Below are 14890 nucleotides of genomic sequence, written 5' to 3' on the forward strand. Positions count from 1 at the left end.
TGCTGAGGAGAGACTTGCTACTCAGGCCAAATCTTGACTTTATGTTGTTGACAGGGTGAACGTGGAGTAACAGCAGTAGTTGCGTACTGTGAGATGTTTCTGTGACATAGCTCTCTATTAAGACGATCACATGAAACTTTCAGCTGTTAAGGGAGAAATAAAAACATCGCATGTGTACTCTTAATCTGTCGTTTAGGTATGCTTTACAATATTGCTTGCACAATACTGTAGTCCATTTGGAACCCTGTCTTATTAAGTGCTAGTAATGAAAATACTTAACAAATAACTGCTAAATAGTTTATCATGTATTAGGCATTTTTCTGTATGGTATTTAAATCTTGGTCTGAAGACAGTCCTTTTGCAAGCTCTCTTGTAACTGTCATCATTTGATCTTAGAGTCTCACAACCTTTTTTTAATATGGTGGTTTTGGAAGCGATTTATTTTAACATGAGGAACTGAGACATTAAGAAATTAAGCTCAAGCATCAAAATAAATTACCATGATTAAGACCTAATGAAAAATCAGTTACCTTTTAAGTAGGGGCAACCTGTGAAAAGTTTGTGAATTGTTGTGTATTATGTAAGCACTCTTTGCCAGAAGCAGAAATAGAATCAGAAGTGTTAAAGTGCATTAATCATGAGCCCTTTTGTTGCCTGAAATTGCCTGTTTAGAAACTGGGAGACATACAATTACAGCAATGAGTGTGATAGAGTTGTGAAGATGAGCCCCTCTGACAGAATGCTGAATCATCCCCAGAGCAATCCGTCCTCTGTACTAAATGAGTCAGGCATTTCTGGAGAAAAGCACTGTGGAAGTAATTACATGATCACATAATGCATATTCCAAAGAGGGTGGCATTTGGGTTTTCAACCTCAATTTGTGAATCTCTTAATTTCAGTACTTGATTTGTCAGCTTTGCTGCTTTTCTCCAGCTCTGTTTATGCCTAAGTTTTTGCTTTAAAAAAATTGGAAACTCTTATTCCATGTATTGACAGCATATTGTAACTTACGTGGTTCATCATCGCATTTATAATGTTTGCTCTTTGAACTGAGAATGACAGTAATAATTTGTTTTTCTCAGTACAAAACAGACTGCAATGGGAAGGGGCATATATTTAATGGTTATTTAATAAAGGAAGGAATACTTTCATTTAATATTTGGTGCTGTAATGCTCAGACAAATAACATACTAATAATGGCTCGGCTGGTGGAGGTTATTAGCCGCTGGTCTAGTAAATCACAAAAGTCACCCTTGGTGAACCTATAAACAAATAAGAGTAGGGTCTTAGGATAAACCTTCTTAATCTTTGAATACCTAAAGCTTGTTCTGTCTGCTATTAAACTGTCTAAGTTTGTTAAAATCTGTTTAGTTTAGTGTACTGCCACTGTGTCTATTAAAATGCAGCTTTGTGAATTATGCAAAAGCTTTCTTTAATGTTTTGGGTTTCTTTCAGATAGCATCTGACTTCCTAGTGGTGGCTTCTGCTTTGAAATGTTCATAAATGTAAAACAGTATCCCACAGTATTTGTATCCCAGGTAAATTTCAGGAATTCCAGATAAGGGGTGCAGTCAGGTGAAATGCTAAGTTTTAAAAATGGGACAGCTTAAACACTGTAAATAATGGTATTTTAAAACAATTGTGCTATCCCTTCAGCAAAACGTTGTGAGAGTTGGTTTTGTAGCCAAGTTTAAGGAAAATCATACAACTTTGGAGCACCTTTTTACTGATGAAAGGATATAAAGCATGGAATCAGAAAAACACACACTTGTTTATTGTTAGTATATCTGTTGTATGTTGATGCTGTGAATGCTGTGGTTTCTCCCAAGGAGAATAGCTTTTCCATAATTTCCAGAATATGGTTGTTTATCAGTTCAACAGATGTGGTAACTGAAGTTCACCAGATAAAAGGAAGTGCCTGATTTGCCAAATATAGAAAAATGTTAGCAGCTGAAGTACACAGCTGAAAAAGCAAAGAATTGTAAAGAGTTAAATGTCTGTAACAAAAATAGAGGAAGGCCTTTTAATACCTAGTTCTGTCTTTTGGATTAGGTGAATGTTGAAATTGGAGGGGGAAGTCTCTCATCAGTGAACGTGTTAAGTGAATATGAAGCTAATATTTTAACAAATTTAATTGGCATCTAGATCATGTAATTTATCTAAATCATTCTTTTTTATGTGAGGAGGTAATTACACATATCCTTATTGAGGTCAAAATCTTGGTTTGATTCAGTCCTTATCTTCCTCCACGGCCTCTTAGTTTTCCACGTTGCATGCTTTCTAACACTGCTTTTCTGGAGCCAGCTGGTACCCTCTGAAAGGAAGCCTGCCCTTAGCTGACAGGATTGTTTTCTTCAGGCTCTGCTCCAGCCGCAGTATGGATGCACACTGCAGCAGATTTGTGTCCTATACAGAACAGTCTTCTGGAGGTATCCTATGCCTGTATGCCCTGTGTCCTCAAACCTAAGGCTTCATGTTTCCAGAAAGCATGCCGTGCATACCCTATGTGTCATGCTGACATCATCATTCTGATGGGCTGTGACACGGTAATCTCTTGCGCTCTAGTATTTCATCACCAAAGTCCCCCCAACCAGAGTTGGGGAGCCTGGTGGAGATGTAGGGATTTGCAGTGTGGATGTGGTTAGTCTGCTTTCAGCAGGTGGGAGCTGCCATTTCCAAAGCAGTGATTAAGTAGATGGTTGTTAACATTTGACTATTACAATAGGATGTCTTGTGTCCCTCTACAGAATTTTGCTCAGATTAAACTGGGATTTCAGGTTTAGAGATGCAGTTAGTCCAATTCCCTTCAACTGTCCTAGAGTACAGTAAGGCAAGAATTCTGAGGGACCTAAATAATCCTTGCCTATAACACAAACATTACTATCAACCCTAAATATTTTTTTTCTGAAGAATATCCATGGATGGTGCTACGTCCTGAAGAACATTGGCCTTGTAAATGAAAAGTTAGCTGCTTGGTATCATTTCTGGAAAGAATACTTTTGATATGAAGAATGAAAGACGGGGGATAAAAAAAAAGATCTGTTGCAATATAGATCAGTTAGGCTGAATCTTATGTATGCAAATATATTTCCCTGTAAAGAGTCCAAGCATCTGGGTTTTTTTTCTCATGTGCACTGCAGTACCATTTTTCCAGAGACCTGAGAGGTTAAACATCCACAACTTTTAACTGTCTGTTACAACATCCATTAATTAAAGCTTGATCCATTTCTACATTTTCAAGTGAGAATAATACCCTTCAGAAGGATTGTTCTTTATAACTGGGAAGGCTGATGATACCCAAACAAAACTGACTGGATCTAAAAAGATAGGGTAGGTTTCTTCATGTATCTTGAAAACTTAGCCCTGGTATATATTTGTAAAATGTATGTATTAAACTTTGTTATGCACTTCAAGTGTTTAAGAAGGTGCAAATCTGTAGCTCAGTCATCTGTCTTTCTGGTGACTACCTTTATAGTGAGAGTAACTGTATCCCATTTAACAGAGAGTTATCGCAGTGAGTATCTTTTAGGATACAGAGCGTGTGAAGGAAAAGTCATTTAGCTCAGGAACACCAAACAAAGACTTGAGGCAACACCTTTCACTGAACCACACAATATGTTATATTTCCTGCAGTATAACAGTGTAGAATATCAGCTGGACTCTCTTCCTCATGGACCTGTGTTCCTTGTGGGCTGGTTTTCTGTACAGAATACTCTGTAATCAAACTACATTTAATGTGATACAGTGGTGCCAAGGAGGTAAGTGACCTCAGGAAGACTGAATGAACAGCGAGTTAACTAAGTAGAGGGTTTAATGAACCAGAAGGATGTAATTAGTTTAATGAAGGAGGAAAGAAGAAGCAACACCCTGATTGCTCTTTGAATTTCTTTTCAAGGAGCGATAAATACTTGGAACTAGATTATGTTTTTCCCGAGGAGACCAATATTGTCATATATTACAGGCTAATGGAGGATTTTTAATCTAATTGTTTTGGCTGCAGCAAGAAATTCTGGCTGATGTTGGGCCATAGGAAGAAATTAAACTGCCTCTAGACTTTTAAAAGTATTTCACGTCCTGTGGATTTCTGTTTTTCTATGGCTGTCTTTAAATCTCAAGAGGTACTACAGTGCTTCTGGAAGAAGCTCCTAGCAGTATTCTGGATTTCTAAGTTGAAACGTGCAGTGGCAACAGCTGGAAGGGTTTTGGGACCTGAAATCTTTCCAAGGAGGAGTCTTACATGGTGTTTTGTGATGATTAGAGACCCTCAGTACTATGTCAGTGTTCTTCCCTCCTCTGTCTTTCCTGAAGAGATACTTCAGTAGGTGGCCCTGGGATTGAGGGTTTGTGCTTGGGGGGGGGGTTGTGTATAGACATGTGTTCATTCTGACTTGCCATGTGTTTATCTCAAGGCAGATGGATATCAAGATATGAAAAGTTACCTTCAGAGGTTTGGTTTTTTTCCCAGATAAGGAAGACTGCTTCCTTATGGGATGACTCTCATGACTGGAGTGCTGCACTGGATGGCTATAAGCTCTTCAGAAGGGATGGGCAAGGAAGGAGAGGCGGTGGAGTGGCTCTGTATGTTAGGGAGTGTTTCGACTGTATAGAGCTCAACAGTGGTGATGATAAGGTTGAGTGCTTATAGATGTAAGGTGAGGGGGAAAGCCAACAAGGCAGACATCCTGCTGGGAGTCTGTTATAGACCACCCAACCAGCTTTTCCCTCATCCACTAGGATAGGCGTACTCTTCGCTGGACAAAAAACTGGCTGGGTGGCTGAGCCCAGAGAGTTGTGGTGAATGGAGTTAAATCCAGTTGGCGACCGGTCACAAGTGGTGTTCCCCAGGGCTCAGTATTGGGGCCAGTCTTGTTTAATATCTTTATCAATGATCTGGTTGAAGGGATTGAGTGAGCCCTCAGTAAGTTTGCAGATGACACCAAACTGGGTGGGAGTGTTGATCTGCTCGAGGGTAGGATGGCCCTGCAGAGGGACCTGGACAGGCTGGATCAATGGGCTGAGGCCAGCTATAGGAGGTTCAACAAGGGCAAGTGCCAGGTCTTGCACTTGAGTCACAACAACCCCATGCAATGCTACAGGCTTGGGGAAGAGTGGCTGGAAAGCTGCCTGGCCAAAAAGGACCTGGGGGTGTTGGTAGACAGCCAGGTGAACATGAGCCAGCAGTGTGCCCAGGTGGCCAAGAAGGCCAACAGCATCCTGGCTTGTATCAGGAATAGTGTGGCCAGCAGGAGCAGGGGAAGTGATTGTCCCCCTGTAATCAGCACTGATGAGGCCGCACCTGGAATACTGTATCCAGTTTTGGTCCCCTCAATACAAGAAGGACATTGAGGTGCTGGAGCGTGTCCAGAGAAGGGCAACAAAGCTGGTGAAGGGTCTGGAGCACAAGTAGCATTGATGAGCGGCTGAGGGAACTGGGGTTGTTTAGCCTGGAGAAGAGGAGGCTGATGGGAGACCTTATCGCTCTCTACAGCTGCCTGAAAGGAGGTTGTAGTGAGGTGGGTGTTGGTCTCTTCTCCCAAGTAGTTAGTGATAGGATGAGAGCAAATGGCCTCAAAGCTGCGTCAGGGGAGGTTTAGATTGGATATTAGGAAAAATTTCTTCACAGAAAGGGTAGTCAAGCATTGGAAGAGGCTGCCCAGAGAGGTGGTGGAGTCATCATCCCTGGAATAGTTCCGAAAACAGGTAGATGTGGCACTCTGGGACATGGTTTAGTGGGCATGGTGGTGTTAGGTTGATGGTTGGACTGATGATCTTAAAGATCCTTTCCAACCTTAATGATTCCTAGTTTTTACTTTCATTAAAAAATAAGCCAAGCCAGGAAACATGAAATTGCTACTCAACCCTTAACTGGTTTAGTGGTGGACTTGGTAGCGTTACATTAATGGTTGGACTGGATGATCTTAAAGGTCTTTTCCAACCTAAGTGATCCTGTGATTCTATGATTCTGCCTTCAAACTGGCGAAGTCGGCATCTAATTGAGTGAAAGAAATCAGCAAAGAAATTAAGTTAGTCATGCATAGACTAACTCATTAGTCAACAAGGTTACTACAGCTACTTTTTAATTTCAGTGTTGACTCTTGCTGCCACTTTTCCTAGCAGTTGTTTCTGTCTTCACTATTCATCTAAGACAAGAAGTCTCTTGAAAATGCAATACTTCAGTTGTCTTTTGTTGCTCTTGTTTGCTCAGAAGTTTCTTTAATACATTACCTAATACACACTTTAAAACGAGCCTGAGTCACTGATGAGTGTATTTAGTTTTTTTTAATTTGTCGCCAACTTTCAGTCATGTTAGCATTCTGTGTTTCTTTGTAGTTCTAGAACAGTCCTGTCCTTTAGCTGGTGGAACTTACAACAGGGTTGGAGATACTGGAGTACAGTGCCTGCCACATAAGAATCATTTTTATCAGCCTCATCCTCCTCATCCGTTTTTCTGTTAAGATCTAGTGTAGCGATAAATGTTGCAACACTGGAGAATTGAGAGCTCAGTGAAAATTCGTTGGTCAGGCACTCTCTATTGAGGCCGTGCTTTTCTTTGGCTTTCCTTGCAGCCTGGAACTTAATTTAAGGAACGTTTAATTCCTGGAAAAATATGGGAAGGAAGGCTTTCTTTACTTGTAACACATGTAAGGTAACAAGAAACTAGGGGCACTTACCCTTTGAAAGCAAGGGGGGTGTGTGTTATTTTGTATGCGGCACTGCCTTTTTCAGAGTTGACAAGCACACAGCACTGAGTCCTGAGGCATGGTGGCAGAGTGTGACTTATGGCAGCCAGCCTAGCTCTGCTCTTCCGAACCTGCAGCTGCCTTCACCTTCATGTACTCTTCTGCCTGGTGAGATTCAGTCTCCAGCATCTACCTTGCTATTTACCTGTGACTGTGAGGTAGAAGATTCTGCAGAATGGAAGCAGAACAGGTTGAGTAACTGCGCCTAAAGAGCACTTACCTCATGGTTCAGTACCAAATGGCACCTCTTCCTATTGCACCTTTTTCAGAGGAGGCGCGAGATGATAAAATAAGGGGCATGCTGAGGAAATTTTCAGGCTATGGGGATCTGGGAACAACTGCAGGTGTGGTGGAGAATGAGATTACCATATAGAATAATCTTGATAAATGGGAGGCAACATCTGGAACAAAGCATGGTGTCAGTGAGCACGAAAGCATCATACTGTCTGTAGGCTGGACTGCATGGGTGCGTGATGGGGGAAGAAACGGCATGTGGTGCAGTTCTGTGGAAAAGGACCAGGAATTTTTGGATCATGAGCTAAGAAGGACACAGTATCGTGCTGTTAGGAAGAGGTTAAAGCACTTGGGCAGGAGCTCAAAAGTAATTTGAAGTAATCTCTCTGCTCTTCTCAGAGTTGGTGGGTCCTACAGCACCCCACTGTTTTAGGTTCTGAACTCTGAACGAGATGGGGACCAATTGGAGGGTGTTCAGAGGACAGCAGTGGTATATAAAATGAGATTGAAAGAATTAGAATTGCTTAGTCAAAACATAGAATATTATGGTTGCAAAGAAGTGGCTAGTCTCTTCTCTGTTCCTCAGTCATGGGGTGGAGAAGGTGAGATTTCATCATTGAGAAACTTTTTCCTCATGCTCAGGGCAGGGGAATACTAAATCAGATGGTCTGAGAAAACCAAGTCTTGGCACAAATCTCTCTTCCATAGATAAGTATATATGGTTCTTTGGTGGAAAGGGAGAGAATTAGATGGTGCCTTTAGATTGTAAACCTTACATCTACATGGTTGTTAGCGACTTCCGTCATGTCTATTACTGCCATTTGCATGTGCAAAAAGAATTCCAACAGGTAAATGAAAACTTTGTGTATCCAAAAAAGGAAGTGTGTCTTGTAATTCTAGGGAGGCAGTCTGAGAGTTGGTTTCTGTGCTTTTATCCAGTTTATTTTTTGTTGGTTTTTCTCTTTTTTTTTTTTGTACTACTGACAAGTGTAAATCCTATTCTTTGTTGGAGCTCACTGCTTCTTATTGGCATATATTTTTAATAAGATTAGAGCTGCAAGAGCTGCTAGGGAAGACTGTGGTCTACAGCTGCAGGGGTAAGAGTGAGAGTGCACTGTGTGAGGGTGTTTGTACGCAATCCAGTGAAGCCCATCTACTGTCAGATAAGAAGGGGCTGTTGACACAAATGTAGAATAGTAGTTCCTGTCTTGCTTTTGCAGTTTAGAGACATCTTGAGATGGAAGTTATGCTGTTCAACAGATCTGGTTTTTTCATGAATATTAATAATAATTTTTGAACCTGTTTGTTTCTTGGACTCAAAAATGTCTTTAGGCATTGAATTCTCTCATATAATTATTTCCTAAGCAAAGAATTACTTAAGAGCAACTTTTTAAAATTTCATTTGATGTTCCCATGTTATTCTGGGAAGCACTTCAGGCATCTGACATACCATGTCACTGTGCTATCATGATTTTTTTTTTGTACTTTGATCTGACACCCCGTCACAGTTATCTGTTTTGTGAGCTAAAAATTCTCTTTACTTTCTTTGTGCAGAAGCTGCTGCATACTCTGATCAATATTACCTATACTTTTTTGGTGCTTTATGTTCTTCATGAGATAAAATAATTTGAAGGTATAGGAACACTGTGGAAAATATAAGCAGAGTAAGAATATGTTATGTTCTCTCTTCCCTTCATTAAAAAAAAAGTTTGATATTCTGGATGGTTCCTAACCTGACCACTTCGAAGCATTGAACAAATGTTTTTGAAGATGTATGTTCGGAGACTACCAGACCTTTTTCTGGTAGTGGCATTAAATAACCTAGAGTTCTTTCTCCCAGAGTGTTACATTGCATTTACTGACATGTGACTTCATCTGTTGTTTTGTATGCTTGTTGCTCAGTGTTCAGGGGTTCTTCTGCAAATTTTTTAATCACATGTCAGTTTTGATTGCTCATAATAATTTTGTATAATTTGCAAACTTAAGCACAGATGATATGTGAAATGAAGGAGATGCAGGTGATTGTTCTGAAGAGCAGCCCAAGTCCTGGCACAGGTTCTGGTGAGGCTTCTGGCTCTCTCCCCTGTGAATCTTTGTCTCTTAAATCTTACCGTGCAAGGTCTTCACTTTCACTTCTGTAACAGCTTCCTATGAGAGACATTAGCAGAAACTTTTTAGAAGTCTTTTGGTCATTACCACTTCCAACGCCTTTATCCATAGGATCCTTGATTCCTTCAAAGAACTGTTCAAGTTGTGAAGCATGACTTACCGCTACGAAAGCTGTGTTGTTTGTTTTGTCCCTATTACTCCAGTCTACAAATTCTTCAGTATGGTTTTAGCCACCTTGCCCGGTGTGGAAGTCAGACTCTTTGTTGTGCTTCTCCCGATTGCCTTGTCAAGCTTTGAAAAATTTAATATATTTTCCACTCTCCATTCCTCTTTACTTAAGTCACCTTTAATTCTGCAAAAGCTTAGGCTTATGGTTTGGCAATTTCATATTTGATGCTTTAATGCTTCAGCTGAGTAGTATCTGGCTCTGGTGAATTCTTACTATTAATTTGATATTTTTAGATGTGCCTCTGATGCTTCATTTTGAGAATGCCTTACATATCCCCAGTCTAAAGAGGATCTGGTGTGGGATTGGCTGGCTGTCTCTGCAGTAATTTCAGAAAACAACAGATCATCAAGGTTTTCTGCTCTATCCTTATCTTCCTTTAATTCTTTCTTTTATATCTTCATTATCTAGTGGTTTATTGCACTGAGGTAGCAAGCTGTCTGTAACTATCAGATACTGCTATGTTTGAGATCAGAAATAGCACCAGGAATTTTGTAACATTTTATTGCTCTCTTACAGATGGCTGTGTAGTTTACTGGCACGCTTTTATTATACTTCTATGTACTAGATAGTATACACCTATCAATTAGACCAATATTGGACTTGTAGTACCAGTTTTAAATTCTACTAATGACCTGTATGCAGATGAAAATATGCACGTAGATAAAAAGTCAGTAGTAACTGGAATTCTGAAGAAAAGTTGGGTTTGCATTTTATTTTTACATTGATCAACAAAATTCTCCATTCTAACGTATGTGATAGAGTAGTTCTTTAAAAAAAAGGTGTGCTTTTTGTCTGTGTGCAGAGAGCAGAAGATCCAGCTTGTCTGTGTTTAAGTGGCTCCAATCCGTTGTTTCATTTATAAATGGAATTTTCAGAAAGGGTTCGTTATACCACATGCGGTTCTTTAACATCTGCTTGAAACCTGAGTGTGCCCAGGTGCTGGTGTAGCATGTGTTTTACTTTCATGAGTCCCATTTGAACCAGGAACAGGGTTAAAAATACTGTTCCTGTCCAGTGATATTCTGGTGCTTCCAACTGGTTTGTATTTGTGGTGGGAGGACTGACGCCAAATTTACTATAATGTTTTTCTCTTGCTTGTAATTTTTTGCTGCTGAAGACTTTCTTTTGGGTTTTGCAACTTTGCAAGAAGTATTTTTGTATCTGTTATTAAAAATGTGGTGAATTTGGTAATGCTTCTAGCCTGCTGCATTTTTTTTCTCCTTTCATAGCTGCTGTTTCTTTGCAGTGACTGAATGTAAGCATCTCTTACAGTCTTTTCTATTTTTGGTCATGGAGAATGGAAGTTTTGTATTTATATTATGCAGCACTTTGTTCCTAGAATGCCACTAAGTAACCAGAAAGGAATACTAAATAATGTCTGCTTGAATATGAACTAAAACTATCCCTGCGTAAGATTTTATAGATGTGTCCATGATTAGTACTTTGTTTTAAATATGGAGATCTGCAAAACACTTTTCTCTTCTTTACCCTTACACACTGTGTCTGTGTTTCAGTTTTGCTTAATGTATCTTTTCTTACAAGAGCATTGCTGAACTGATTGAATGTCTCATCTAAAGATTTAATTTTAGATGAGACATTCTGGTATGAGATTGTGAGTGAACACTTAACATTGGTCTAGAAGTAGCTTATACATTATACCCTGTACTTGTAAGCTATATGCAAAGCCTGTTTCTTGTTCTTTTTTATATTTTATATACTTTTTTGTTAATATAAAACCTCAAAGATCCAGCATTCTGTTGCAGTTTGCTTCACCTAGATTGCAGCCCAGAGTTACAGCTTGAAATTTTAGTGCTGCAGTTGTTTTAACTTTCTGACCTCTTACTATTCTAGATACCAGAGTAATTAGAACCTCATAAGAAATTTCTGTTGCCACTTGTTTTCTTACAGTCTAGTGAAAATTCCACTGCTAAGTTTGTCTTTCATGTAACAAATTTTAGTATTCCGTGTTTTCATTATTAATGGGCATCCTTTTTGTTTTATCAAGGGCAAAGTTCACAAATAAATGAAATTACCTAATTTTCCAGCTACAATACACTGTGTTGTAAGAAATTCCAAGAACTTTAAAAAAAAATCTGCAGTGACATGTGTAGAGACAAAATTATTTCTTCCCTCAAAATTGAGTGTATGAAGTGATAGCACACGACTACTTGCAGTCATTTGAGACGTGTGCTCTTTTGGTTTTCTTGAACACTGTCTCTTTTTAAAACAAATCTGTCTTCTGGTAGTAATCTGAAAATGCAAAGCAACTTACTTAAGTTTTGCAATGTATTTTAAAATGTTGAAATAATAATAAAAAAGGTTTGATCTGTTTTTCTTTCACAGATTCCCCAGAAAATAAAAGTATATTTCAGAAAGTGAAAATCAGAAGAAGTAGCTGTTGACATAAAAAGAAGTGTACTAAGGATCCTTTCTTGAGGAAAATCTTTTAAGGTATGTGAGCTATGTTCTGCAGAAAAGAGTTCCTGAAAATAAGCTGCCTATTTTGGTTTGAGTGGACTAATATTTCAGACCAGTTTCATAATGTTCAGGCTAGCTTTAGATTACCACTTTGGATGTTTATTGATGGCAGTAGCTCTATGGAAGCATTAATTCAGCTAGTTCATGTTCCATACATTTTGCATCAAATACAGATAATATTCTGAATATGTAGTCAGTGTAAACAAATGGTAGATAAAGCATGTGTTTTATGTTTCATGGTCTTGTACATTCCAGGAGTACATCCTATGCTAACAGAAATGTCAATTGTTTAACAGTCTAATTTTTATTTAAGGTGTGGATGGAGGGCTGAGAATTATTTATTTCATTGTTTTAATGGAATATAACTACTATAAGCCTCACATTCAGAAATTGAGGTGGACTATCTAACAAATTAATCACCTGTTATAAAACTGCTTTCAAATTAGTATGGAAGCCTTGAATTTGAGGATTTGTCTCCTGAACCCAAGTCCTCTTCCTTTACTGATTTTGCAGTATTCTTACTGTTTCTAGAAAGGGTCTGCAAAATAAAAGCCATACTAAGTGATTTGGAGCCTGTGCAGATTTTGGAGCAAGGGAGTTGACAACAGATCAAGAGTGAGTGTGATGCTCTCTGCATACTGTGCCCATTCATTTTCCTCCATCTGGAGAGGCCAGATGTGTGCTGTACTTTCCTGTTCTGATTTTAACTGGGTGCTAGGCATGCTTCTGGTTTGTGGTTTATCAGTTGTCTACCTTGTCATTGATACTATGAAACCACAAGTTCCAACTGATGCCTGTGGATCCATCATTATTTTAAGATTAGCAATCACAGTCTTGGATCTGTTTCATGGCAATATATAACAGAAGGCATCAGTTGTTATAAGGGTAGGAGAGCATCCTAGGATAGTATTGCTGTATACATGCTCTGTCCTTCCCTTCCCATTTGATTTTGGTCATTTTCAGACACACAGGACCTTTGGTCTGACACGGTATGGCCACTCTCATGTGTCAGGGACAGATTGCAATCTTTAAATGTGGATTGGCTATGGAAGCTTCTTCAGAGTTGTTGCTGGAATTCAGGAAGACTACTAATGCTGGCATATTGGCTATATTTGCTGAGGGGAGTGTTACAATATTGAAGGATTATGTGACTGTCATTGAAGTTTCCCACTGTCATGCTGACAAATTTTAATATTGCTTCATTTGGAATCTGGCTGCACCGCTGTGGTGGTCGTGGTTGAGAGAAGTCATAAACTGTCTTCAGTAGCTATGCTTAAATTTAGAACTGTTCAAGGTCTGGTTGCTCATTCACAGTTTGTTATTAAATGTACATTGAGTGTTTACTTCCTGTCAGTGATTAGTTTGTTATTTTGAGAGTGACTCTAAAAAGGAAGTGACTGTGTGATCTGTACTGTTTTCAGTTGTTTAAAAGTGTTAAAGAGCATTAAAAGTGTTAAAAAATTAAAAGTCGTTTTAATCTTTTAATTTGTTGGGTTTTAGCTTATTGACAGTTAAGTGACTTAGGTCTTGGATACTCGTCCACCACTTCTTTGCCTCCACAATACTGGAGCATTTGAGTTTTGCTGAATGTCTTGATTGAACATTTTCTTAATTTACAAGGAAGGCATATGGAGGCTGGCTTACCCAGTTGGCAATCATCAGCTCTGAGACTTTGTGCTTGGTAGTCTTACTGAATCAGAATTTTATCACTTTTGCAAAACAAATTTTTTCTGTGCTGCTTCTGTCATGGTGAATGGAATAATTTAAAACAAAGACCAGAGTTCAGCATGTGTACAATTTTTGTCTATGTACCCAGGCATCTAGTAGTGTAATTGGAAAAAATCGAATTACTACTTAGTGAAGGGAGGCTCAGCAGGCTGGAGTAAGATGATGTTGGATCTTCTGTTCTATTGATTTTTGTAGTCTTATGGCTCCACAGTGAGTTGACAGAAGCAGACTGAAATATCATATGCTGAGAATATTTCCTCCCTCCCTTGCCTTCCTGCCTCTTGGTAAAAGACAAGAGGTTAAAGTAAAAGCAAGCAAGCCAGCACTTTACTCATAGCACAAGGCCAGACTTCATCCTGAGATTCAGTTCCCATCTATTCTGAATCGGGCATGTAAGAAAATAAAGATACTATCTCTTCTCATAGCTAATGTGCTAGGATATTTAGGTAATGTGCTAAAATGTGCTAGGAGAAAAATGAGTTTGGTCACAAAAGTGGATATAGGTCTAAAGGGTGTCAAAAAATCACAAGTGCGGCTCCAGTCATGTTAGTAAGTGGGTGCTTTAAGATGTTTTCTTTTGCTTGTCTTACTGAAATATTAGTGGTTTTGCAAGACTCTTAAATTTTAACTGGGAAAATATTATCATTAATACAACTAATAATGACATAGTCTACCCTTTATAAATACAGCCAGTGTGAATTTACTGTTGCTTTTTATGACCGAGGTCCTAGCCATCAGCAAGAACTCTGACTAAAATATACAGCTTCAAATTAAAGAGCATATGAAAGCTTGCAATGTGTTTAAGGTTACTCATACATTTGTTACATGTTAACATACATGTTAACATATATTGTTGTATGTTAACTCATACAACCTTGACTTGTCTCTCTTGTGTAGATGCATAGTAACACAACACTATTCTTATTTTCTTTATAGGATCTTTGTTTCTTTCATTATGTAGCATGGTTGGTGTTCTGACAATAAACATGTAGCGGATGAGGCTTATTTTCATAATTTACTGGAAGAGCTAATGGAGGCAGGGAACTGCAAGAAGAGAGGAATGGTCCTGGGAGTCAGGCTACCCTGGAGATCGCTCTAGGTCCTGATTTGCAAAATCTTCTGAAATTTTGTGTGGTAACTGAAGCCAATAACATCTTTTTTTTTTTTTTTTTCTGGGTATGCTAAAAATGCTGGGCACTCTGAAAAGTCTGTCTTCAAGCCTTGTCCATACCAGTATTAGCTGGTACAATGTTGATATTAGTTTATGTGTCTCTGTTCTCGGTGTAAAATAAGATTATTAGTCCTGCTTTGCCCTGTGGGCTGTTAGGAAGATAAATCTGTTAATGTTTGTAAAACACTCTGCTAATTTAAG

General features: G+C 38.9%; 1 protein-coding gene across 3 annotated transcripts in view; it reads left to right on the forward strand.

Annotated features, from left to right (window-relative positions):
- FER (FER tyrosine kinase) overlaps positions 1-14890 on the forward strand; it is a 192950-nt gene that overhangs the window by 5195 nt on the left and 172865 nt on the right. For all 3 annotated transcript variants that reach the window (XM_075725939.1, XM_075725940.1, XM_075725941.1), the window contains exon 2: positions 11656-11763. The gene's annotated coding sequence lies outside the window, so the exon portion shown is untranslated. The remainder of the gene's footprint in view (positions 1-11655; positions 11764-14890) is intronic.

The sequence above is a fragment of the Pelecanus crispus genome, chromosome Z, assembly GCF_030463565.1.
Source record: "Pelecanus crispus isolate bPelCri1 chromosome Z, bPelCri1.pri, whole genome shotgun sequence".
Lineage (NCBI taxonomy): Eukaryota > Metazoa > Chordata > Aves > Pelecaniformes > Pelecanidae > Pelecanus > Pelecanus crispus.